A 25,583-nucleotide genomic window follows, 5' to 3' on the forward strand; every position below is an offset into this window, starting at 1 on the left:
AACATATGATGGAAAGAATAGGCTTTTAGTGAGTAAGAGTCAAAACCCTTCTTTTCAGGTAGTTTAATTGGAGACTTACTCCTCATGTTTTTGTTCTCTAACTTTTCTGTTCCTTTTTCTAATACAGAAGGAAATAGTTGCTGTACATTTCTGCCTGAGGCACACATTGTAAATATACTGTGAGTCAGGAAAACACTGAGAAGTTCCAGGGTTGGCAAATTATTTCAGAAGGAAAAAGTCATCAGGAACATGAGACTCCAAAGAAACAGATGTAAGAATAACTTTATAAATTTTGATGCAGAATTTTTTCCTAATTTTCCAGTTCTAGGAGCTATGTAGGTGTATGTATTAGAATGGTTCAGAAAAATGACGTTTAGGCTTTAGAAATTTAGAAAAACATTTTTAATTTGCAAAGAAACAACATTGTATTCAAATTTAATTTCAGAAGGATTAATTGATGTCAGCTCTGGATAATTTGGCAGTGTATAAGTAGGTGGATATCATGTCTGCGTTTATTAAGAAAATTGGAACAATGCTGACAGCAAAAGAAAGTAAAATCATTTTAGCATTTCTGCTTTAGATTTTTTTCATGCCTTGTTTCTGTTTCAATTGACGAATTCTGTTTTTCTTAAACTTACGTATTGGACAAAATTAATTTGTTATAAAACTGGAATCTGTGTGTTTTTTTCCTATATGGAATCACAGTTGCTTGATATAAAATCAAATAAAAATAATAGCAAAAAGTAGAAGCTTTAGGATATAAGTATGGTAGTAACTTGAGGTATATTTTAATTGTGAGATAATCATTGACATGTTATGTACCAGAGTGAATTATCAGCAATAGAGGAATTCATATCAATATTAAAGTTATTTAATACCCATATTAACATTAACATATAAATTATATAAAATCATATTTATATTGTTATTTATATTAATATCTTAAATTATTCACATTAATGATGTTAAATATAGATGCAGAATTTAGAAAGGGGTCTTAAAGGTTTTTGGTCTGCCATGCCCCCGCCATAGGAATCGCGTTTACAGCATCCCATCTCCACCTTTCCTTGAATGTTTGTTATTGAATCTCCCTACTGTATAATGCTATTTGCTATACAGCATGAAAAAAAATCTGGTTTTGAGCTAAACTAATCCATTTCTAGCTAGCAATAATGGCTATGTTTAAAAAAAAAATGTGGTTGAGGAGAATAGTAAAAAACAGAGAAGGGAACTCAGGAAGTTTACAGCTTGGCAGAGGACCTAACCAAAGACATTAAATGCTGACCCATGGAGGGGATTTTAAAGCCACAACCCTACTGCTCCCATGTTCCTGCCGTTACCAGTCTTCCGCAAACCGCACCAGCTGCTAGCCTTCCAAGAGCTCAGGAAACTGTTTAACAATATATGAAGGACCCAACTATTTTGGCTTTTAAGGATCAGGCTCATATATTATCTTAGATTCAAGATCTTTACGTTTTTTTGTCTAGTGTCTGTTCATTAGATACTTAAAGTGTTCTCACTGTGTGGAGTAGTTCAGTACTGACTGAGGCTGAGGTGCTGTAGCCACACTGCCTGGCTGCACATCCTCTCTTCCACTTTGTAGCATGGCCTCGAGCATGTTATCTAATGCTTCTGTGCCTCGGTTTACTGATCTGAAAAAAATGGGAATGAAACAGTACCTACTCTACTATGAGGCTTCAATGTGTTAGTAGGAGGCCTAGTGTATGGTAATTACTCAATAAATTTGGCTTTTATTAGAGAAACTACACACTTCATTAGTACTTATACATTTTTATATTAACAAGTGAGGATTTAAACACCCCAATTATAGAGAGGTTTGATCTCTTATTTTATGTATGTAGAGTCAGTGCATTAGCATTGGTTTATAAAACACCACAGCAGTATGAATTGTGGGGAAAGAAAAGATTTCTTCCTTCTGCTGAAATATGTCCTTCCCCCGATTCCAGAAATATCTCAAAAAAAAGACAATCTCTTATTCCACATTTAGAGAGAAATGATTTAAAAACACATGGTCTAGAATGTTACTTAACATAGTATACCTCGATTTATAATAAAATATTCATGGTTGTCAGATCCTATTTAGTTTCACAAGAGGGGCAGACACAGAAAGGGGCAGATGTGGGAGTAAGGCCATCAGTGGAGAAGAAACAGCTGGAGAGTAGGGGAAGCTGAAAGCACAGAAGCCAGTTAACCACATCATTACTTTGTTTCTCAGGTGACTTCCTGTGAATTACCAAAATAGTTTGAGTCCAGCCGAGCCCGGCAAATGTCCTGCTTAATGGGAAAGAAGCCTGTGAATTAATTGTTGAGTCCTTTCTCTTGCTGCCCTGGTGTCCTCTTCTGAGATGCTTTGAACTTTTTAGATGATTCACTTTTACAGTTGGATAAAAACAAGAAATTGCTTTTACCCCAATTTGTCATGCCACTACACAAACTGAGCCCTCTCCCTCCTCCTCTTCAGTAGCTCCTTCCCCAGTGGTCCTTACTGCGTTGAAAAGCATCGCCATACAGGTTGCAAAGCAGGGAATCAGCTTCTACAATGATCTAAAGTGGCCTTCAAATCCCCTAGTGATCTTGATAGGCCTGTCATTACCTTGGTTCAGATTTTTACTCTTTACATGAACGACTCCTAATTGGTTCTGTGCTTCCATTTCTCCCTCTCTAGGTACCTCTAAATGATGTTCTGAAAATCCCCATCCACCATTTAATTCCTTGGTTAAAAAATCTCTAGTGGTTCCTTGTTGCCTAACAAGGAAAAATGTATTTCATTAGCACACCTGACAAGGTCGTTCCCGAACCCTGCTTAGTCTGAGATTCATCTGTTGTGTTTGTCCACCTGGCTTGGGAAGCAGCACTGAGCCACCAGGTCTCCCTATTGCACTGTGCTTTTCCACACGGTTCCTTCCACTTAGAAAGCTTATTCTCTTTCTAACCGCCCTTGTTCTCTGAAGATCCTTCAGGGCCCTGATAAAATGTGACCACTCTGCATTTGCTTCCTGGCATTCCCCTGCAGAACAGTTCACCTTCTGTGCTCTAATAGTTGTCTGTTCATGTGTTGATTCCTGTACTTCTCAGAAAGTGTTTTACAGTTTAAAAAGATATTTGTTTCTTTTCCTGAGAAGGAATGGACAGGGTTTGAATCTCAGACACCAGTGTATGGCCTGCCATAGGTACTCAGTAAATGTTGATTGTTCAATGGCTCACACCAGATTCCCCCTCCCTGACTACTGAAATGCTGCTTTTTTTTTAAGGCCCAACTCGAACACATTTCCATCATGGGGCCCTCTCTGATTCTCTTCCTCCCAAAATGCTTTAAAAAAAAGAAAAAAAAAAAAAAAAAAAGGAGATTTCTGTATTCCTCTGATTTGGATTTTTCAATATCTTATTTTTTAAAAAAAACAACCTACATACTCTTTTTGGCAAGTTAATGAAATGGAATCTCTGTGTTTTCCCTGGAGCTTAGGATATATTTGCTGAGTAGAGTTAAGCCAAGGAGAGCTCATCCTTAGTACAGCTTTTAAAAAGATATGAGTAACCCAAATACTCTATTCCAAAACTTTCCCCATAACATTGGATTTATTTAACTGCAGATTGTGAGGACTGAAATCCTAGGAGGAAAAAATATATTTGTCAAATTTAAATTATCAGTAATTCACACAGTAGGAAGGGATCCATTCAATTAGATTTCTCTCCCTCTTTAAAGCTAGTTAATATCAGAGGATGGAAAGGATAGAAGATTTGACTGGGGACCAGGAGGAAGGTAAATGAGAAGAGAGGACTTAGGGAGAGGGTAAAATGGCTGGATTCTTCCTTGGTATTCTTGGTACAATAAGATAAGTGCTGGTACTAGGGACTAGAATAAAGGTTGAACAAGGGTGGTGAGATGATACCAATGACAAATGCTACCTTTTGAAAATGTTCTAGTGTTATGTGAAATAGAACTTTTTTTGTTCTAGTCTGGCACCAGGAACCAGAATACAGGTTAGTCCTGATAATAATAATAATATGGTTCAGACACATTAGGGGGCAAATAAACTTCTGTGGGGACCCTAACATTTCTTTGATGAGAAAAATGTGCCCACATTTCACAGACTCTTCATAAATGCCTGGAGCACCACCTGCTTCTTGGTGAGAACTGCATAAAATAAATTTATACACAACTGAATTAATTTTCTTATTGATTAGTTCCAAGGAGTATCTTTAATGTCTAATATAAAAAAAAAGATTTAATGCAAATAACCTAAGAAAAGGGAGTGATTGAAAGAAAATGGTAGTCTAAGAAGTAAACAGACAATGGAAATAAACGTGAAGAAACCGGGAAAAAAGCTATGTCAGAGTGAATTGTATTATACTGTTTAAATCACACACTTGATGGTGTTCAGAGAGGTTTATCAATACATTTGAAAGATGGCAAAGTTTTGCAAAAGGAGGAATTTAATTCTGGAGGATAGGCAGCTGAGAGGCATCGGGAGGAAAAAATTCTATGGAAGTCATTAGCTCCCTCCCTGGGAGATAGAGTTGGCAACATGGCTGATTTTAAAAAGTTAACTATTCTCCCCAAGTCTTCTGAAAGACTGTGGACTAGCTTAATTTACATTTACCTCTTAGAAAATGTTTCAACACTTAAAGATTTAGCATGGAGACCACAAAGCAAAGATGTTATATACTTTTCCCAAGTAAACATTAATACAATAATTGTAAAATTTCATCAAATACAAGTGGAAGGAATTTTTTTGTTAGTTTTTATTTACTTGTTTTTTTTTTTAAAACAGTTTCAAGATATTTGAAGAAAGGAAATTTTTATTTTACTATGATGCCCAACTATACATTTCAGGGTTCTGAAACTTCCCATCCAGAGGTGCAGGCATAATTTGATGTGCATATGTGTGTGTGTATATATATATATATATATATATATATATATATATATATATATATATATATTTTTTTTTTTTTTTTTGAGGCGGGTCAAGGTTTTATCAACTTCTCCAGTGTCAATGGCCCAGAAAAGTTTAAATCCCCAATACTAGGTCATCTGTGGGGCACCTTTCCAGCTCTCAATGTACAGTAATTCCACAAATCTTTGTTCTTCAGACCTAGTTTGTAAATAAAACCTTTTCTTACACACGAATAAGAGAGCATCGATGACTGAAATGGAAGCGATGCCCTGTGACGCCGACTACGGGTGGGAAGTTCACAGCCGACCTAGGGCTGGGGACTGCGCGATGCGCTCGCAGCACCGGAGTCCCTGCACCCTTCCTCACCCGGACGGCAGCGGCAGCGTTGGGCAGCTCCAGTGCGTCAAGAAGTGTAATCCCTCCTCTTAAGTACTTGGCTCTCAGTCTCCAATCACTAGTGGGAGCTGGAGAGGGCAAATGAAAAAAAAAAAAAAAAAAAAAAAAAAATTCCTGAGGCAGCCGAGTTGCAGAGGGAAAAAAGTCCGGAGGCGGCGGCAGAGCGGCCACTGCAGCCAGAAGTTGACGGTCGCTGTGGTCAGCGCGGGTCGCGGAGTTGGCCCCAGGCCTGCGCGGGAGCCGATCGGGACCGCAAGGACTCCGGCGCCCGGGACGAGGACGGCAGTGCCGGAGCGGAGCGCAGTGGAGGGTGAGGCGGCCGAGGCTCCGCGGGTTCCCGCGCGTGCGGAGCGGGTCTAGCCGGCGGGAGCTGAGCGGGCAGAGGGGGCGCCGCGGGGCGGAGGCAGGCGGGCGCGGGGCTCGGCCGGGTGGCGCCCCGCAGGAGAGCGCTCCGGGTGAGGGCGGGAGCCGGCAGCACACCGCAGGCGGGGCGGCCGCGCGGAGCGGGTCGGGTGGCCGCCGGGGCTTTGTGCGAGGGCAGCTCTGCCGGGACCGAGAGCTCACGCCCGCGCTGGCTGGCGAGGAGTGGGCGGCAAAGGCAGCGCGGGAACACGTGCTCCGGAGCTGGGGAGTCGGGACCCGCTGGCCCGGAGACGGGGCGGGAGGGCTAACGAGGCGCAGCGCAGGAATCGGAATCGGGGACGGGGCAGGGAGCACGCCTCCGGGGAGGCACGGAGCCCTCAGGCTCGCACGTCCTGCGGAGCCACCTGCCTCGGACGCCTCCCGGGACCCAGCCTCGAAGAGGCAGGGAACTCAACGGGCTGGTCCGCGGCCCCGCACTGGGCTCGCGCTCCGCAGCTACTGGCAGCGCCTTCCCCTCTGCCTGTTGCTCTGCCTCTGTCACGTTCCCAGTGTTTTTGTCTGTTTTCTGCCTCTCCCCCTTCTCCACCCGCTCGGACCCGTTCCCCCTGGGTCCGTCTCCCTGGCTCCCTCGCACCATCCCCTTCTCTGTCTTTCCATCCCTCGGAGTGTATCGCTGCCTCCCACACATTCGGACTCTCATTTAGAGGATGACTTTCTTCTGGTGCTTGTCTCTTTGCCCCTCCTCTGCCTCTCGCTCTCTGCCCCCATCAGTCTACTTGTCCCCGTTTCTGTCAGGGTCCCGTATTTCTCTCTGTCTCTTGCGGTGTTAGGATTTCAGACATTGAGAGAGAATCCTCCGGAAGTTGTCTGGTGCTGGGTTTTACCCCTGTTGAGCCGCCACTCCAGCTGGATTCGGGATCCTTCCTATTTGTTTCCTGTAGAATGGGAATACGGTGGTTTTTTTGAGTTATTAGGAATTGCTATATTCACTTTTCCACCAAGGTGAGGTCAGTGACTGAGCAGCCACAAAGGTGTCGGTGAAAGAAAACAGAAGAAGAGAGCTGCTTAATTGCCTCCAACATATAACGAGAATGTACCAAACCTGTGTGCAGTGACACACAGCCACCTGAGAAAAGGCTTCTGAATTCGGGAAAGAAACACAAAAGGCACCGCCTGAGGACTAAGCTAGAACGTGTCTGAAAATAATTTGAAAAAGCACTTACGGAAATTTCTTGCTATACTAAACTGAGGCCAACTCATATCTGTTTTTCTATTTTTACATATATTTTTAGTATCCTAGTGACAACTCTCCTAATTATCGTTTTGCGAAGATTATGGGGAATGTCCTGTGTCAGCAGGGACATTTGTCTTTAAGAAAATATTCAGTCTTTGTACTCTTATACTTCTTTACACTCTGGTGATCAAGAAGAATTATTTCTAACTGCAAAGAAAATAGGAAAGGATTTGTCAGTAATTTTAAAACACGAGACGTTCCAGAGATCAATAATTTCTTTGGAAAACTTTCACTATAAGGATGTTTTGAAGGATATTACATCTTAGTGAAATATGCAAGTTATTATACACTTAGATCATTGTGCAATGCAAAAAACAGGGTTGTATGCTGTAAGCAAATCATAGCACTGATGGCTTTTTTATGGGAAACATAGCTGGGAAATTAATTGCGCTGATTTTCACTGTTTTCTTTAGTCATGCATAATGTACCTTTGTTTTTAGCCAAATACAGCCCAGGGCTACAAAAACGTGATACAGTGTGTTATTTGTCCAATCTGAATTACCATTTAGAAAATCACCTTTTCCTTTTGGTCACAAGATATAAGTTGATATGATCTCATTACTCAAGTGCTGGGGTCCGCTGATGAATTTTAATGACACTGATTTGTGATTTTAAATCAAAATGTTAGTTTGGTGAGTTAAAATCTTGATTTATGTCATGTTAGTGAATCATCACTCTTTCGGGGGCTTTGCCACCTTGTCTGCCAGGTGCTGCGTAGCCTTTAGCCCAGGCACGGTTGTCTGAAATTCCCTGTTAGATCATTGCCCCCGAGTGACGTGCTGCCTCTGCTCATGGCGTGTTCACATACAATATGTCCCTCAAAATGTTCTAGTCATTACATAATATTTATTAAAAGAAAATTGTATTTTCACATAAACTTTGAAAACTGTGTGTGAAATAACCTGATAAATTATTTTTTATTATAATAAATGCTGATTTTATTATTTGTTTATAAGGCACTTTAAAATGTGATATCTTTTGGTACATAGAGCAACCTCCACTCTTCCTCAGCGCTCAACTCATACTTATCATCTAAATATAAAGTCAGTTGTCTCCTATTCGAACCTAAAAAGCCTTTCCTGATTTTCATAAGCCCCTCGTGGCTGCCTGTGAAGCTTCTGAACTCCTCTCTCAGCATTCACCTTTCCGCTGTACAATTACTTGCTTGGCTCTTCCTCACAGGGTATTTTCTCTTGTTGAGCTGGGATAGTATTCCTTTTCTCTTCTTTTCTTTTCTTTTCTTTTTCTCTGAATTTCAGAGGCCCAGCAGAGTACCTGGCATATGAGAGATACTCAAAAAATCCTTAAAGGATCATTTGTTCTCTTCCAGTTTGTCTCTAACTTGTGATATTCTCTGCAGTAGCTTAAGGGAAATACTTTACCATGGAGAAATCACAGATCATAGACTGAGGGATGAAAAGAGTCTGAGAAGGCCTCTTATCACACACATTAATATTAAAGATGAAATGGGTGAGACCTAAAGAATTTGAAAACCATGTTCAGAAATAGACAGTGAAGCCACATGGGCTATAGAACTGAGACCTGGTGCTGTTTTTCACTGGACCACACTTCTCTCCACTGGACTCATACTTATTTTCTTTCACTAGAAGAGGATAACGCTGTTATTAGAAGCTAACAATTATTATCTAAATACTGAAGATTTCTTCTCATGCCAATCAGTAAAAGTCAGTCATGAAATTTATCAGTCTGTAATAACTGGTCATTTGTTACATGTATGTATGAAGGTCATCTGTCTTTTAGAACACTGACTTCTAAGTGCTTTTATGTTTTCAGTACTGTGTAATCTTGGGCAGACTAATTATTTCTACCTGCAAAGAAGATTTAAATTCCCACAACTTAAATTTTTCTCCTTTATAACTTTCTGTCTGTGTGTTGAAGGGGGGCAGGGAGAAAGGGAAGTTTGGACCAGATTAGGGGTTCTTTTTGAAGTTTTTCTTCAGAGACCACCAGTGTAACTCCAGGAACAACTGCAAATTCATCTGTTTTACATATCAGACTTCCCTGTGAGCTTTTGTTTGAGAAAAGGCTAACACAGTCTTAAAAAGTCTTGAAGACCGCTTCACGTGATGTTTTCCAATCTTCCTTCCAGTTCTTGAATTACATGATCGAGATAATTTCTAGCTTTTCAATCCGGGTGTCTGGAGGATGGGTGATAAAAGTATTAAGGATAGAGGTAGAAGCTGATTTTGCACAAGAGATACTCGTTTCAGGTTTCCATATGCTAGATTTGATACAGTGGTAGAAATTAAAGTAGAAGTTTTACCATCTATAGAGGCAGGTCAGAATTCAGGGAGGGAGGGGCCAGGGCTAGAAATATAGATTTAACAGGCATTCACACAATTAACAGTTAAAGTTGAGGAAAACTAAAAAATTTTAGGTATCTTTAGGAAAGAGAAGTAAATGAAGATTTGGATTGGACAAGAGGGACAATTTATAACACTTTTGAATATCTTTAAAGCTTATCCATTGTATTGAGATAAAAAAGGATAATACATAATTTGCGTTAGACAATAATCTGTTTTGATGATTTTTTGGAGCATCCACTCACATGCCAGTTACCTTAATTACATTCATTTTTACTGAAATGTTCAAGTGCCTGTTCTCTGCCTGGCTTTATTATATACTTTGAGGACACTGCAGCCATCAGAGACATTGAACTTGCATTCTAGAGAGCGAAAACACAATGGGCATAAACAAGCACACGAGTAAGATCATTTCCAGTAGTGAAATTGTCATTAGAAAAACAAGACAGGGTGATAGGACAGCGAGTGACTAGGGCTACTTTGTGTGGAATTGTTAAGGAAGGCCTCTCTAAGGATCTTGTGAACAAGGAGAAAGAGTCGTCCTGGAGAAGAAGACCTGGAGAACTTCTGGTAGAGGGGACATCAAGGCTGTCCCTAAAGGAGCGGCCAGCTGGGTTGCATGCTGAACTCAGGCGATTCGAGGACATCGTAGGAATGAGGTTAGGGAGATAGCCAGGCCCATGTTATGAAGTATGCATTTTATTCAAAGTACATTTTATTTAATTACCCTGGAGGATTTTAAACTGAGAAGTGAACAGATTTGGTTTAGCATGTCTGTCTATAGTGTGAGCAAGAATGTCTGAAGGTAGATGATGTGGGAGGCTATGAGAAGAATCTAGCTGAGTTTGGTGGTTTGGCCAAGGGTGGAGCTGGGAGAGATTGATCTGACATTGTTCTTATCACTGAATGAGTCACAGAGTTGAATCAGGCTCCCCACCCCCTCCTCAGTCCCCCCCCCCTTTTTTTTGCCTTGATCTACATTACAGCAACCCACTGGTTCAACAGTTGCTTTTACTTTTAAATTGCAGACCTCAGTACCTCACAGTTCCCAGATGTCCCACAAAGTTTGTGTTCTGGTTACAAAGGAAAGGAAGCAAATCAGAATTTTCTAATCAGGTTCAAATGTCATTTTTCTCTACCCTTCAGCTTTGAAAACTTCACATGTTTCTTGAAAGATTTTGCTGTAAAGTTCCATTGTTAGATCTGGAACTCACCCTTCATTGTATCCCAGCCCTTTGCAATGAGCTGGTGGAATATAGTAGGGCTTCAGTAAATATTTGTGGAATGTTGTTGGATGCAGTCTGCTAAGACCCATAGTTTTGATTCAGCTGACTTTATTTTCCCTATTAACAAGTAAATGGCTCCGTGTGCCTTCAGCTTTAGAAGATATTAAGTAGCAAGTTAAGAAAATGAGTTTTCTGAAAGTTGTATTTACTTATTGGCTGAAGGAAAAAAGATACAATCCAATATATCTCTATAACATTTCATGCCTGGCTGTCTTGAGATAAACAATTTAGTCATTTTTATAGCCGTTAGATAGATATGGACTTAAACAAGTACAGACACATCTGTCACTAGTTAATTTGTTGATTTATGAATCTAAAGCGATTCCGCGGAAGTCTGTAATGATGGTGCCTTTGTTTAAATTAATCTCTTGATAGCGATCAGTGAGTGTTATCTAATTAATACAGTTTACAACTGTCTATAAAAGGTACTAAATTATCATCCGTTCTTTTTCTGGAATAAGCTACTTTTCTGCTGTTGTCCTATAACCATTTAGCGGTAATAGTGCCCTGAGTGGGGGAGTACCCTCTTAGTCTTCCTAATACAGAATGTAGTGCTCTCCTCAAATGGTGTTACAAAAAATTTGGTGTCACATTTTCATGTATCTAGTAGTTATCTTTCACTGTTTCTTTAGTTCCTTTTCAGTTAGTCATGAGTCCCTTCTGTATCTGAACGTCTTCTCTACCTGTGCAACTCGATTTTGCTAAAACCTCACACGTTATTCCCATTGACCTCCCTGTCAGGTATCTCTGTTTCCCTCTCCAGATCCACTTCTACCTTATGCTCTGCCCATCAGGCTGCCTGGGTGAAGAGCTGATTTCCAGACGGCTTAGGGCATTGGGGAATCCCAGTGTGAGATTACAGGAAGGGTGGAGAGAGGGTGTTTAATGTCCTGGGTCCTTCCCTGCCAGACCAACTTTGGCTGCCTGTGTCCACTGCTCGCTTAAGGGAGCCTTCTCTGTACTACCCTGTCCTTCTGGATTCCAGTAATCTCTCAAATAGCTCCTCTGCATTTTTTTTTTTTTAAGATTTTTATCTATTTTTAAAGAGAGGGGAAGGGAGGAAGAAAGAGGAGAGAAACATCCATGTGTGGTTGCCTCTTGCACGCCCCCATGTGTGTAACCAAGGCATGCGCCAGATAGGGAATCCAACGGCAACCCTTTGTCTCGCAGACCGGCACTCAATCCACTGAGCTGCACCAGCCGGGGCTTTTCTGCTATTACCGTCCTAATTTACTCCATTGTTATTTAGACTCTTTTACACTTCTGCCTATACTTACTAAGTTGGTGGTAAATAAATTTTGTTTTACCTGTCACAAGTTGTAACAATTCAGGTCCCATTTTCTGTTGATGCAGCTTTTGAAAGCCGCCTCTTTTTGGAACCTTCTTGAACTGTTAAGAGTAGTTGACCTCCTTACCTGTTTTCCACCCCAAATGACATGCATGATCCTATAAAAGCCACAGTAGCATTGGAAACCTACCTTGTTATTATAGAAATACTTTTATTAGACCAGTTTATTGCTTGAAACTTCTTACTCAGTAGCCTGTGTACCTTCTACATCTGTAATTTGGTTGTCTCATTCACTCTTTTATTCATTCATTCATTAAAACAGGGCATATTTATGGAGTCACTTTTTAGGGCCAGGCACTGTCCTAGGTGCTCTGGATACAAAAAGGCAGATGTTTGCCCGTGTTTGGGATGAAGATTGGGGAAGAGATAGGAAATAAAACACTAAACTTAGTATCTACAAATCAATAATGTGATTAGGGGTGTGAGGGACATAAACAGGATTCAGTGGTAGAGAGTAATAGAGAGGACTAGCATTTGCTTGAGATCACAAGCAACTGAAAGGCAAGGGCATTTCTAAGTGGCTTTTGTTGACCCGCATCTGTTAGGTTGGCTCTTCATATGTAAATCTTCCCAATGATACAAATGATAAATCTTCATGATGGGTTAGAAATTGCGGGTAAACCTATAGAAAATAAGTTGCCTTAAACCATTACCTAAAATTAATATTTTGACATACACACACACATATACACATATATAGACCCTTTAAGAATGTTCTTCTGAATTTTTATGTATTTTTAAGCAAAAATAAGGTTATTATATAATCTTGTTAGGCACATTTTTAATTAACCATACATTGACAATACCATTTTATGGCAATATATTCATTTTGAAACATAACACTTAATGAATAATAATTTAATGAAAATCACAAGCTTCTCCATCTCCCTGCTGCTTGTATTTATTAGAATACTTTTTAACTCCTCACTTGAGGATGTGCTTATTGATTGCAGAGAGAGAGAGAGAGAGAGAGAGAGAGAGAGAGAGAGAGAGAAACAGAAACATTGATGTGAGAGAGAAACATTGATGGGTTGTCTCCTGAATGCACCTTGACACCCTGATGGGGGATCAAACCCACAACCTTTCTGGTGTGCAGGACAGTGCTCCAACCAACTGAGCCCCCTAACCAGGGCTAGAATTTGTTAAAAGTTAGGTAAGCATGAAGAAAAAATGAATATGACCAATAATCCCACTATACAAATAACTTTTGGAAATTATGAGACACTTGGAATTTGAGAGTGTAGAAATGGCCTAAAGTCATACAGATATTTATTTTATCATAACTCCTCAGCATTATAATGTCTGATAAAATTGATTAAACAACAGAGAGGGAAAATAATTTAACCGAACTTCTCTTGTTTCGAAATCATGTTCCAGGAATTTTTAGGCCTAATAGCATTGCTAGTTCTTTTTGTCTTGTCACATACTAAATGAAAAATTAGAGTTTGAAGTAGTAGGAGCTATTTGACTAATCCAGATCAGCAGTTTACACATAACCGTATGTTTTACTTGAACGCATTTGTTTTCCCAATGTGTTCCATGGAGCAGTGGTTTTGTGGAATTTCAGGTGTGTAGGCAGCCCAAGAAGGAGCCCATGGGCGGCAGCATAGCCTACTGGGTGATCATGGGGACTGTAGAGTTGGCCTGGCTTTGAATTTTGGCTTTATCACGTGCTAGCTGCATGACCTTGGTGGAGTTACAGAACCTTCTGTCTCAGCTTCATCATTTGTAAGACAGGGATGACAAAAATAGTAATTTTTAAGTTTGTATGAGGATTAGAACATTTGTCAAGTGTTTAGAACAATGCTAGGCACATAGTGAACACCACGGAAGCATTTCATAAGTAAATAAATGATAATAGTAATCTGGGAGTTGTTGATATTTTATAACTGCAACCTTCTCTGAGCCTTTATTATGCTAATGTGCACTGTGACAATCCTCAATCCTGGAAAGGGGGTTCTGATCGCAGGACTTGTAGATTTCCCCACACACATCACTGGACTAACAATGTTCCTCAAAACTCACTTTGGGAAAAGATAGATACAATAATTGACTAAACATTTCACCATTCATGTTGCCAGCACTTTTTCCCCTGTCTGGCACACCTATCATAGAGTAGGAATCCAGTTCTTTTTGTGTTTCTTAAATTTTTTTCTTTTTCTTTTTTTTATTTTTAGAGGTAAAATGAATGTTTTTCTTAACTACCCAGAAAAAGGTTTTCTGCAAGTACAGATATTAGTATCCTCTGGGGACCACTCAGTCCAAGGTTTACAGTGCATATTATTTTCTAAAAAGCTACTTATTGTTATTTTTTTCTAATAATATTAAGAGTAATTATTCATTGAAATGAACTTGGGAATTATAGGGCATTGTAACAGATAAAATAAAAATCACTCACTCTTCTACCACACAGAAATAGCCACTGTTAACAGTTAGGGTCCTTTTTTCTTTACAAAATTGGGAGTATAATATAATATGGTTTTGTGTCTTGCCGTTTCTTTCCCCCTTGACTTTATTTATATAATATTCTGGCTTTCATATGATTCGTGATCTGCATTTCAAAAGAGCTTCCTTCCTTACCAAATTCTGTGGCCAGAGACAATATGAAAATAAAATGGTGTATCTAGAATGAGCTTCTCTCTTATTTTAAGTATTCTCGGAAATTGGAACCACCTGGTAAGCAGTTGGCAATTCTGTTTAAAAGACCTGGAGTAGGTGACCTCAGGTTGCTTCATTTTTATGAGTCATTCCAGTGTTCCAGCCAGCAGCCAGATGGGCGCATAAGAATCCATGACCAGGCTGGTTTGGAGGCATTACTTACTCACCCTGAGTGACTGTAAGCAGACTTATATAATGTTGAGATTAACTAGGAAAAGTTATCCAGGGAAACCCGAATTATTCCAAAATAAGTACAACTACTATTTAAGTTTTACATGATAAATTTGTTCCCTCCATTGCATGTTGGAGGTAAGGTTCTCATAATATACCCATATGGAGGTCAGACATGTAAGTGTTTTATCTTGTCCTATAATTTTGAATGGGAATTATTTCTATGGCAGTACATCAGTAAGGACTTTAAAAATATTAATTACAAATTTTAAGTTTTACTCTTATGTATTTCATAAATGATGGATGTCATGATAAATATGTCTGCTCAGTAAGTCCTTTTTCATTCATAAGTCCCTCTTCAGCAATTTGAATCCTCATTGCACTCAAGATTAAATGAATCACTCTTTAAAACACTTAGTTTTAACATCTGTTAGCAAATTAAAATATTTAAACTCTTTCTGAAGAGGAAAACCATGCTATGCTGTTTAATTGAATTAAATTAGCTTTTCATGGAAATATACCTAGGAGCTGTTTCTGGAATCAATTTGGAAAATGATCTTTGTATTCTGTGGCATTTATGTTTGATTATGTTTTTCTTAGTAATTCTCAATGGACCCGATTCACTCCTTGCTTTAGTTATCAAACCCTTGCAATTTTTGTAGGCAAATTAGGCATTTCCTACCCCATAATTATGCATATTTATGGAGTAATGTATGCTTCCTCCTTGTATATAGATGGCATAAGAAATTTTTAATTTTATAACTTACATTTATCTATTTTATAGTTTTAGCATTCTGTAGAATATGTTAAGGCTTAGGTAAAAGTCATACATAAATTAACTTCTTCCAGAAATGTTTTTGTAGAATTTAAGTTTTGACACATTTACCAGTAAAAGCAGGTGCTGCTCTTTGTTAAAAAAAAAAAAAAAAAAAAAAGGCCGATAATGTAAAACTTCTTTTAAATCTATTGCCTGGGAGCAATCTGTATCTCAGGCACATCAAAGATTGTGCACACTACATTTTTTGCATTCTCTCTCACACTGTGCTATGTTGATTTTCAAAGCCATGAAGCAATGGAAAATTGCTTACCGAAAACTCAATTTTCATGTTTTTTAGCTGTAAAATTTAACTTTGTGATCCACAGCATGAAGATACATTTTATGTGCTTGATAGAAGGATTACAACTTAATGCCTTTATTTCTTGACTACTTCATATTTAGATCTTTAAAACACATTTAGCTTTTAAATAAAAACCTTTGCATTATCTGCCACAATCTGAATGCTAGAATTGTGCTGTTTTTCTCCTTGGTCCTATGAATACGCGAATGTTCATTGCATCCCCTTGTACTCTGCACCTTCCTACTTGTCTCACGCCTTCTCTTCTTCCTTCTTTTTCTTTCTCACTTTTGCACTTGACTATGTTTTCCTCTGACTACTTATTTTGAACCAGAGCTGGGCTAAACCATGTTCCTTCCTATGATCCTGAACCTCAACAGTCCTTACTACCTTACCATCCTGTGATGGACTGGCATTTTGACTAAGTTAGGATAATGATGATTGGTATTCTGTAAACATGACATTAAAATACTTGAATAATATCACAGATAAATAATAACACTATGGTGCATTTATAATTTGTTATGAAATCTCTAATTACATGATTTTACTTAAAATATTTTTAGGAAATGTCCATGTTTTAAACATTTAAACAGATGCTCACAGGTTAAAAAAGAGCTAAAAATGGCACAGACATATATTATATAAAATATGTTGTAGATATTACTTTGTCTAGACCATTTTGATGCCTTTATATAATCTAAATAAACAAAAATCTATAATTTTATTATATAGAGTTTTCACCAAATACTCTAGTTCCTATTTTATTTGAAATTTCATGTATTTATAATTGTGGTTTGAAAGCTGTTATATATTCTTGAACATTTTTCTTATAAGTTACTAACATGCAGCCTGTCTTAGCATGAGGCTATAAACTCCATTTTTGGCTCTTCTCTCCTAAACCTGGAAGGTATAATGCAGTTTAACAATAACATTTTACATCTTTAGTTTGTGAATAATGTCTTTCTTACAAATGGGATTATTAAATATTTATGCAGTATGAATGAACTTGACGCTATATGTGTCAAAGACATAGTCATATCTTGCTAAAAGGAGAAAGATGTTTAAAATCATAGATAATACACTGTCAAAAATAAATGCAGAGCACAGATAGACTGGATATGAGAGAAACAAAATAAGTCAATGAGAACGTTTACAAAGTGCCAAAGTGGTTCAGTCTACTATTCTGTCTTTAGACGATAGCATCAGGGTATATGTTAGGGATGGCTAGGATTGGTGTTTTGTGATTTCACTTTTAAAATTTAGTGTTATACCATCAAAATATATTAGTTTTCCTCAGTATAAACCACTGTTCTATTTTGGAACTGATTAGAATTTCTTAGTTTGTTTAACTTCTTGGCTTTTATATTTCATTCCTCAATCAAGTTGTGTATTATACTTGAAGTATGGCAGCCATTCGTTAGCTTAATATTTGTCTTGTCCATATTTTCCATCGTTGCATAGAACCTATGAGTCTTGACACCTATAATATTTCCTGTACCCTTTCTAGACTCAAAGAATGCTAATTTTTCTTGTTTTACTTCATAGGCCCGTTCTGTGGTCCACTTGATCATTTATTTTTGTTTGGTTGGATTTTCCTCAGTTTCTAAATCTTTTTCCCTTTTTTGGAGTAGGGTTAGATATTTTTTCTTTCAGCAGCAGATATTTTTAGAGTCCTAGGCTGTCTTAAACTAGAACCACATGTAGTATTTCAAGTAAAGATGAACCATGGTTTTAAATAGGATGAGAATTGTGTTTTGTTCTTGTGTGATGTTGGTGCTGTTGTTAGCTTTGTTGGCGATGGGAGCACATAAATTCAGTGACTTTTAAGCTCTTTTCTGTTATAACAAAGGCTTATTATCCTGAGAAGTACAGTATATATATTTCCTCTCTTACATGCATAGCCCTATAGTTTTCCACTTTGAATCTTATTTGATATTTTCCCACTAGTAACTCATAAAAATTTGGAAATCGTGTAGGTTATCCCACTGACTTGGCATTCCACGTACTGGAAAAACTTAGTATCTTTCACAGACCTGGAAAATTTAATCTACATTTCCTCTCTACATCATTTATAAAGATGTTAAATAAGACCATTTCCAGCACTTTCCCTATTTATAGTTTTCTTGCCAAAGTAATGCCTTTTTTCACTGTCTTCTTTGTTTCTCCAGTAAGAGTTTACCTAATCCTATGGTGACTCAGTTCTTTTTAATAACTTTTGTGGTAGTACCTTGTCAAGGGCTTTTTAAAAAAACGGAGTAGATTACATCCTCTGATTTCTCCCTTGAGGTTCTACTCAGCTTTTAATTTGCCAACACATGATTACCCTGAAAGAAATCAAAGCTAGTCCCGCCCCATTGTTTGCTGAATTCTTCAGTAACCTAACGCTTTAGCATATATATACCTCACAAATTTAGCATATATATACCTCACAAATTTGTTAACTTGCCAAGAAATAATTATAACACTAAATTGAGGAAATTTGAAAGGCTGTGGATAAAAGAGATGAAATTTAGCATTAATGTGGATGGTTGGCCTATATAAGCAAGCAAGCAAAAAAAGAGGGGGGGGGGTGGTTACCTTATTGAGTCTTTCCTATATTCCAGGCACTGAGCTAAATAGGCCCATCTTCTTTGAGAAAGTAATGATTGTCATCCCATTTCACATATGCAGGAACTTAAGGCATGGTGAGGTTCCCCAGGTGGTAGTCCAGGATTCCAATAGAGGACTGTCTGATTCTAAATGCATACTTAAATGTTGGGGCACTGTTAGAGCCAGACATTGTGTTAGTTATTGATGATACAAAGATGACCAGCACTCAGCCCTGATAGTTCAAGAGCTTGGAAAGATTCCAGGGGGGAAGGCAGAGACATGTATGTAACAACTGTATGAGATGGTAACTGTATGTGAAAAGTGCCGTGAGAGCACAGAGAAAGGCTGCTCATTGAAGAGTGCCCAAGATAGAGGCTTGGGCTATTGATCACATATTGAGAAGAGAGATGGATAAAGAAAGAAAATATTCAAAAACTTTGGAAAGATATATTTTAGAACCTTAAATGGTGTTACCTCCTCTTTTTCCCCTTTCAGTTATGGATCATTTCTATATAGAGTACTGGCACTGTTTTATAGAGAAAATTAACTACATATTTACTAAAATTGACCTCCATTTTATCCATATGGGGTGTTTGTGTGTGTGTGTGTGAGACAGAGAGCAAGAGAGAGAGGGGGGTGTGAAAGGAGAGAGAGAGGGAGAGGGAGAGGGAGAGAGAGATATAATGGGTATTGAACATCAGTTAAATGTAGTGACATAGTTTTAGTTAATTTTGGAAATCAAATAGCTCAGGTAATTTGCTAAGAATATAGACATGCAAATGATGAAAAAGACCATTTAAAATCAATCAACTTATCTGAAATGACATTTTAAAATTTAAGCAATTATTTCGAAGGAAACGCTGTAAAATATACCTAATATTTCAATAGTAAACATTGAATTCTGGTATTTGGCAAAAGTTCAGTTGTTGCCAGGGACCAGAAGATATGTACTAAAAACATAATAAAAATCTTCAGGGAGAGTTTCATCTTGAAATTCTTGTAAATAGTTTTTGTTTCCTAATATTTAAAGACACTCGATCATCATGTGTAAGAGAGAGATTACCTATATTTTGTCTCTTCTATTTTGATATGTCAGAATGTGCTAGAGTGAAAGGAAACTACTGCAGCAGTTTTCCAGGCTGGATTTAGGCATTATAAGTAAAATGGTAAATTAAAACACCTTAATATTAAAATAATATATATATTAAATCAACACATTTTTGCTAGCCCAGTAATCACCATTTGATTTTCCAAAGGAATAAACATATCACAAAAACATACTAAACTGTAGTGTAATTTGTAACAAATAGAAAGCTTCCTTGGAGTGACTTCTTATATTCCAAAATATAATTTTTCCATTATGGAAAATTGTATTTATGTTGAACATAAATAATCATATATTTGTTTCACTAATGTTCCAGATTATTTTAAAATCATGTTACTGGGTTTAACGATGCAACCTCTGTTCTGCAACCTTGTGTATACTGGAGGCTTGTTATGCATGTCAAGGGTTATTTCCTTTTATTTGTTCTAATTTTACCTGCCATTTATATCATTGAATGACCCTTCATAATTCTATTATGAAACCATATAATAAGGAAGGACTAGTTGATTATTTTTTACTTTAACTTTCATAATCTTATATAATTCAGGTCTTCTTTGTGTTCTCATTTCTCAGGTCAAATAATTCTTGTTTTGCAATTTCTCATCACAGTAATGAGTGGCACAGAGTAATATGTTTCAATACATTTATTGTTCTTATTTTAGCATTTTACATCTGTTCTCTCTTTCAGGGAAGGGAGGCAAAAGTAGTATGTTGAAAAGAGAACACAATTGGGAGGGAGGAGAGGCCCTAATTAGTTTTGGAGCCTCAGACTGATCACTGAAATAAAAAATTGGCGAAGCTCTCTAAGGTCGCCCTGGCTCTGAGATGCTATGGCTCTGTAACCCAGATCGGCAAATCTTATCATAGTTAAAAAGGCCTCACAGACATGGACAACAGTGTGGTGATTGCTTGGTGATTGATAAGGGGAACTAAATGGTAATGGGAAAAATACAATAAAGATTAAATTAAAAGAAAAGAAGAATGGTGGTATGGCTCTAGTTGCTTGAGAGCAGGGAACTGTGACTGTTTCATGTTTGTGTTTTTTCTCTTCAGGTGGTTTGGGAATTTCAGGGACAAAAGAGCATATTCCGATTTAAGTCCCAAACCTTATCACCTCTGAGATTTTATAATTCTTTACAGGAGAGACTGATATTTACAAATCATATGATTATACCGTGTACCATTTTACATCTTGCATAAATAAACTTTTTATTTGGGAGTTGCAAATAATTTTGGTTAGGAGGAAGTAATTCTGCCTCAATCAATACTGTACTTTCTTGGAATTATTTTCTAAGAACTTGAAGGCAATTGCTGAAAAAGCATTTGTTCAGAAGTCAGATTCAGTTTCATGTTTGACTGTATTGGATTCTAATGCTGAAATGTTGTAGAGTTAAACTGATTTTCTCTATGAGAGATTAATGCCCATTCTATCTTTTCCTAAAATACTCTTTTTCATACTGTTCTAGGACTGGATTAATGTCCATATTCCTTTAAAATATTCAAGGCACTTATTATATTATTATTTTCTAGTTGATTAGTAACTTTCTTTTAAGAATTATATTTTCATATAGCACTCAACTCTTATTTTTGTATGTAAGAAGATTTCAGTGGTATTTTCTAGAGTATCCATAGAAAATTCTTAATCCCAGCATGCTTCTGGGCAACCTTTCCCTATAGTATGTCAGTGTGTGTTGAAAGTATCTAACCTAAGAGTAAAATTGTACTTATCAACTAAGAAAAATAGAATTGAAAAAACAAATTATCAGTACCTCTAGAAATTCATTCTGGAGCATTTGCTATTAGTATGAGTTAGGAAGCCTCTACTGAAAACTATAGAGTTGCTTGTTTTACACGACTTACTTGCTCTTATGAGATAAGGGAAACAAGATAAGGAAAAAAAAATTGAAGTCCTTAAGAAATACTGAAAGTGTTCTTGGTCACAGTGAATGGATTAGGGCTAATGATACTAAAACTCCTGTATCAGAAATGAGAAGTAATGTGAATGTGAAACAGAGTAAGGCAAGTCACCCCTTCGTATGGGCACTTGGCCGTTGGGTTGAAAATGAAAAAAAATGATCTGATTACCTTTATGCCCAACACATATAACTTTATTTATGAATTTCTCATCCCAATACTATTCTTTTTCTTATTCTTTTGAAATCTGATTTGTAGTTTACTCTCAGAAAATATTATGTTAATACCATTCCACTGGACTCATTTCTTCCTTTTCTCAGCCTGCACCCTTTTCCATTCTTAGGCACTCTTCTGCACTGTATCGGTTTGTGATTGCCAGTTTCCTGAATCATTAGTGTAATTATCATCCTCACCATGTTAACTGTATTGGATGCTAAAAACTGTGTTCTGTTTCTTTAGTTTTCCACATACTTCCCAATATGGATATAACACCCAAAGATCCTTGGTCAGTGTTGATTGGCTTTTCTATTTTGTATAGTTTTAACTTTTATTTCATTGTTATTGTGAAAATTTTCACTTTGAAAGTAGGTAAGAAGCCTTAAGATTAGAAAATGTGTCATTTGTTATATTTGTTTAAAAAACATATTCTGGGGCATGAAACAAAAAATTTTCTCTTCTAACTTTTGACAAAAGCCATTGTAGATGTTCTGCACTGGAGTATGAAGGCCGATGCCTGGGCTCGTGTCGGGGCTCTCGCCCTTAGTGTCCTCAGCTGTGAAATGGGGTTAATAAGAGGACTTCCTTAGCAAGGGTGCTGTGGGAATTAAATGAAATCCCCAGAACAATGCCTCATACAATAATTGTTCAGTAAATGTTCTTGTCCTTTATTTTAGGGGTCTTTTAAGTGGCATTGGCTTTCAGCCTGCTTTACCAGGTATCTGTATGAGATTGTTCTATAGAAATAGAATGAAGAAAATTTACAGTAAATTAATCAATTTTAATGAGGAATACTTGTCTTCTAACATGTTTCCAAATGCAAAATTTTTAGGACACAGATATTCATATTAAAATGTTAAATGCCTAGTTAGAAACAAGAAACTTTAGAAATAAAGTAATTTCCTCCCCTTTTTATTCAATTTGGGATCCTTCCATTTCTATTTCAAATGCTTGCTTCAAAAAATTATATAATGAAATAAGAGCATAAATTATGTTCTTATTAATTTGAATGACATTTTCCCTTGGATGAATTATGAAGAGTCTGGTTAAGTTTAACGATAGTGGAGCTTGAAGAGATGTTAATACTAAGCACGTGTTTAGTTGCATGACATGATCAGTTTACACTATTGCAGAACCTTAATTAAAGTTTTATTAAACTGTGTAAACCATGATCCAGTTTGGATTTGAAAGTAGATAGACATCTGTTTCAAATATTATTACTACAGTTAGAAATTAATAGTTTTTTTCTCTGAAAGTCTGACAGTTTTCCTTTTGAAACTTTTGTTTCTGTCTCCTCACTATTTTCTCTGTATTTAAATTTTTTTGAGATGTTAAGGTTATTTTAGCAATCACATTTTATAATCTGTGCACATTTATATCTGTGCAAAAGAAAAACAGAAGTATTTGGAAATACTTTAAAGAAGAACAATAAAATAAGACTCCTTTTTGTTTTATGCTTAAGGCAAATTACTACAGTGAAGCATCAGAAGCATTTAAGACAAGTTTCCTTGACTGGGGACCCCTGTGCCCTTTCCTTCCTTCCGCGTTACCTTTTATTTTTTCCTCTCTCTTGGGCCTTTTTCTTTACGAATTGAAGGCTAATTCTAGGTAAATTTTGGTGTCATTTTGTTCACTTAATCAGTAAGCATAAAGTGCCCTAATTTTCTAATATTGTTTCTTTGCCTCAATGACATTAAAAAATTCCTCAGTAAATGCATATATATGTATTATATATATATATATATATATATATATATATATAAGCTAATTGTATATATGTTTTATTCATAGTTCTCTAAGGAATCTTGATATCATATTTCATGCAGACAGAATACTGAATGCTGTCTATGTAAAAATACTAGAATTTAAATTTTGTATTAAACCATGCTCATTAAAATGGTAGAAAAGACTACTTGGAGTCTGATATTTGTAACCATTTTATTTATATTTTCCTTAGTTTCATGTATTAATTTTAGATTTTAAAAAACTGGGATGTTTTACCACCTTAATTTTTCATTTTATTTGATTTTTGCTTGAAATTATATTATGGATGTTTTCTCATGTCATTAAATATGCTTCAGATATTTTAATTAATGACTAAAATATTAATGTATTTATATTTTTTCTTATTTTTTTATCATAAGTCATGCTGTAGTGGATTTTTAAATGAATATATCTTGATTTTTATACAAAAGCTTTTTTTATAGAATGTCAAATTGCTTACCAGTCTAGTCATTCTAATTTATAATCCTACCAGCAGCATATCTATTTAATTTTACTTATATTTTTAGGTATGTTAGTAAATATTTTAATTATGTTCACAAAATCTCCATTAAGCTCAGAAAAGACAAAACAAAATGTGAAAACCCAAACAATAAAGTAGTTTTGAATAAGTGGGAATGTGCTTCATGTTATTTTTATTAAAAAAAGGAAACCCAGGAGTTTTTAGTACTTACAAATGACCATTACCTTTGATATATAATTTCATAAAATTTGTAAAAGAAATGCAAGGTAACTTTTCAATTATATGGTTCTAAGTTTTGATTTGTAACAATAGGAATGATTTAAGGAAAAAGCTATTAATTCACACAAAAATCCTTGAGGTCAAAGGCAAATGTGACCTAAGGAAAAAAAAAACTAATCCAAATGAGATTTAAGATCATTTTGTGCTTTGTGAAAATACCCTCTCATTGTTTAATTGCTTTAAGAGGGACTCATTTGTGCACCCATAGAGAGTACTATGCTGAAAACTAGGCCCAGGATACAGTCATAAGGGTGGCAGGGCTGGCTGCACAGTAGGTGCCCTGTACAGTCTGAACGGAACATCTATGTCAGACTCAGGACTTGGGTAGAGACAGAGTAGAACTCTGAGACTGGGACTGAAGATACTGGGCTAGATGTGCTTGACAGTAGTGAAGCCTGGAATGTCCCTGTATTTCTTGGCCAGGGGAAAATAGCCTTCTTTTTGTGGGGGTCTATGCAGTAACCTTATCTGAAGTTAGTGCTTTACAAGTTGATGCTTATGCTTCTTGAGACCTGTCACATTATCCCTCATTACTTTCAGGTTGAATAGCCTGAGTAGGGTCTCATTTTAGCACAGGCTAACTGGGGGATCCCTGCCTCAAGCAGAAATATACTATATGTCAAAATAATTGGAAGATAGTGTGTACTTTCAGAGATTGTATGGAAATTGTGGGAATAGATCTTGAGGCTATTAAAAGATGTTAAGACATGGAATATAAGAGGCTATTGGGTGAAAAGTCATGATTGTGTGGGTACTTAACTGTGACTTGGGAGTAAATTTTCTGCCTAGGACATGTGGAAATGTCAGAATTTCCTGAGCATGTTACTGAGGAAAGGGTCATAACTTTTAGTGTGCAGGAATATTAGAAAGGATTTGGTTTGTAAAACTTGAGAATCCACCACTTGGACTTCATCAGGAGGGATGGATGCATTGCTGAACCTTCTGTTGAATGCCTAACCTGCTAAGAGATAAGACACTGAGCCCTCGGTATGGCAAAATCTAGCCAACTCTTGGAGGCAGATGGATTATCTTGGACACTTTTGACCTTGGAAGAGGTGTAGCAAATTGTCTTCACCAGAATCGATATACACACCATTGGAAGTTTTTATTCACCCACTTGCAGAGAGACTTGCCAATATCATCATCTGAATTTTTAAGCCACTGACTGAATGCGTAATATATTAACATGATACCCCATGTGACATTTCCTCAGACTAAGGAACCTATTTTATAGCTGAACCATGATCACAGGATTCCTGCATTTTATTATGTTGCCCAACACCCAGACGCATGTGGGTAGAAGGGTGGAGTGCCCTATGGGGTAGAGGAAAGGTTCAGTGAAGGTAGCAACTTGGGGA

The 25,583-nt window shown here is 37.1% G+C and overlaps 1 long non-coding RNA gene across 1 annotated transcript in view; it reads left to right on the top strand.

The window, feature by feature from the left end:
- Positions 1–5,426: 5,426 nt before the first annotated feature.
- The window catches only part of LOC150019297 (uncharacterized), a 301,842-nt gene continuing 281,685 nt past the window's right edge, over positions 5,427–25,583 (top strand). Inside the window, exon 1 of the long non-coding RNA XR_016509245.1 lies at positions 5,427–5,625. This is a non-coding gene — a long non-coding RNA (uncharacterized LOC150019297). The remainder of the gene's footprint in view (positions 5,626–25,583) is intronic.

Source organism: Furipterus horrens, unplaced genomic scaffold (genome assembly GCF_987537825.1).
Source record: "Furipterus horrens unplaced genomic scaffold, mFurHor1.1.pri manual_scaffold_2, whole genome shotgun sequence".
NCBI classification, from domain to species: Eukaryota; Metazoa; Chordata; class Mammalia; order Chiroptera; family Furipteridae; genus Furipterus; species Furipterus horrens.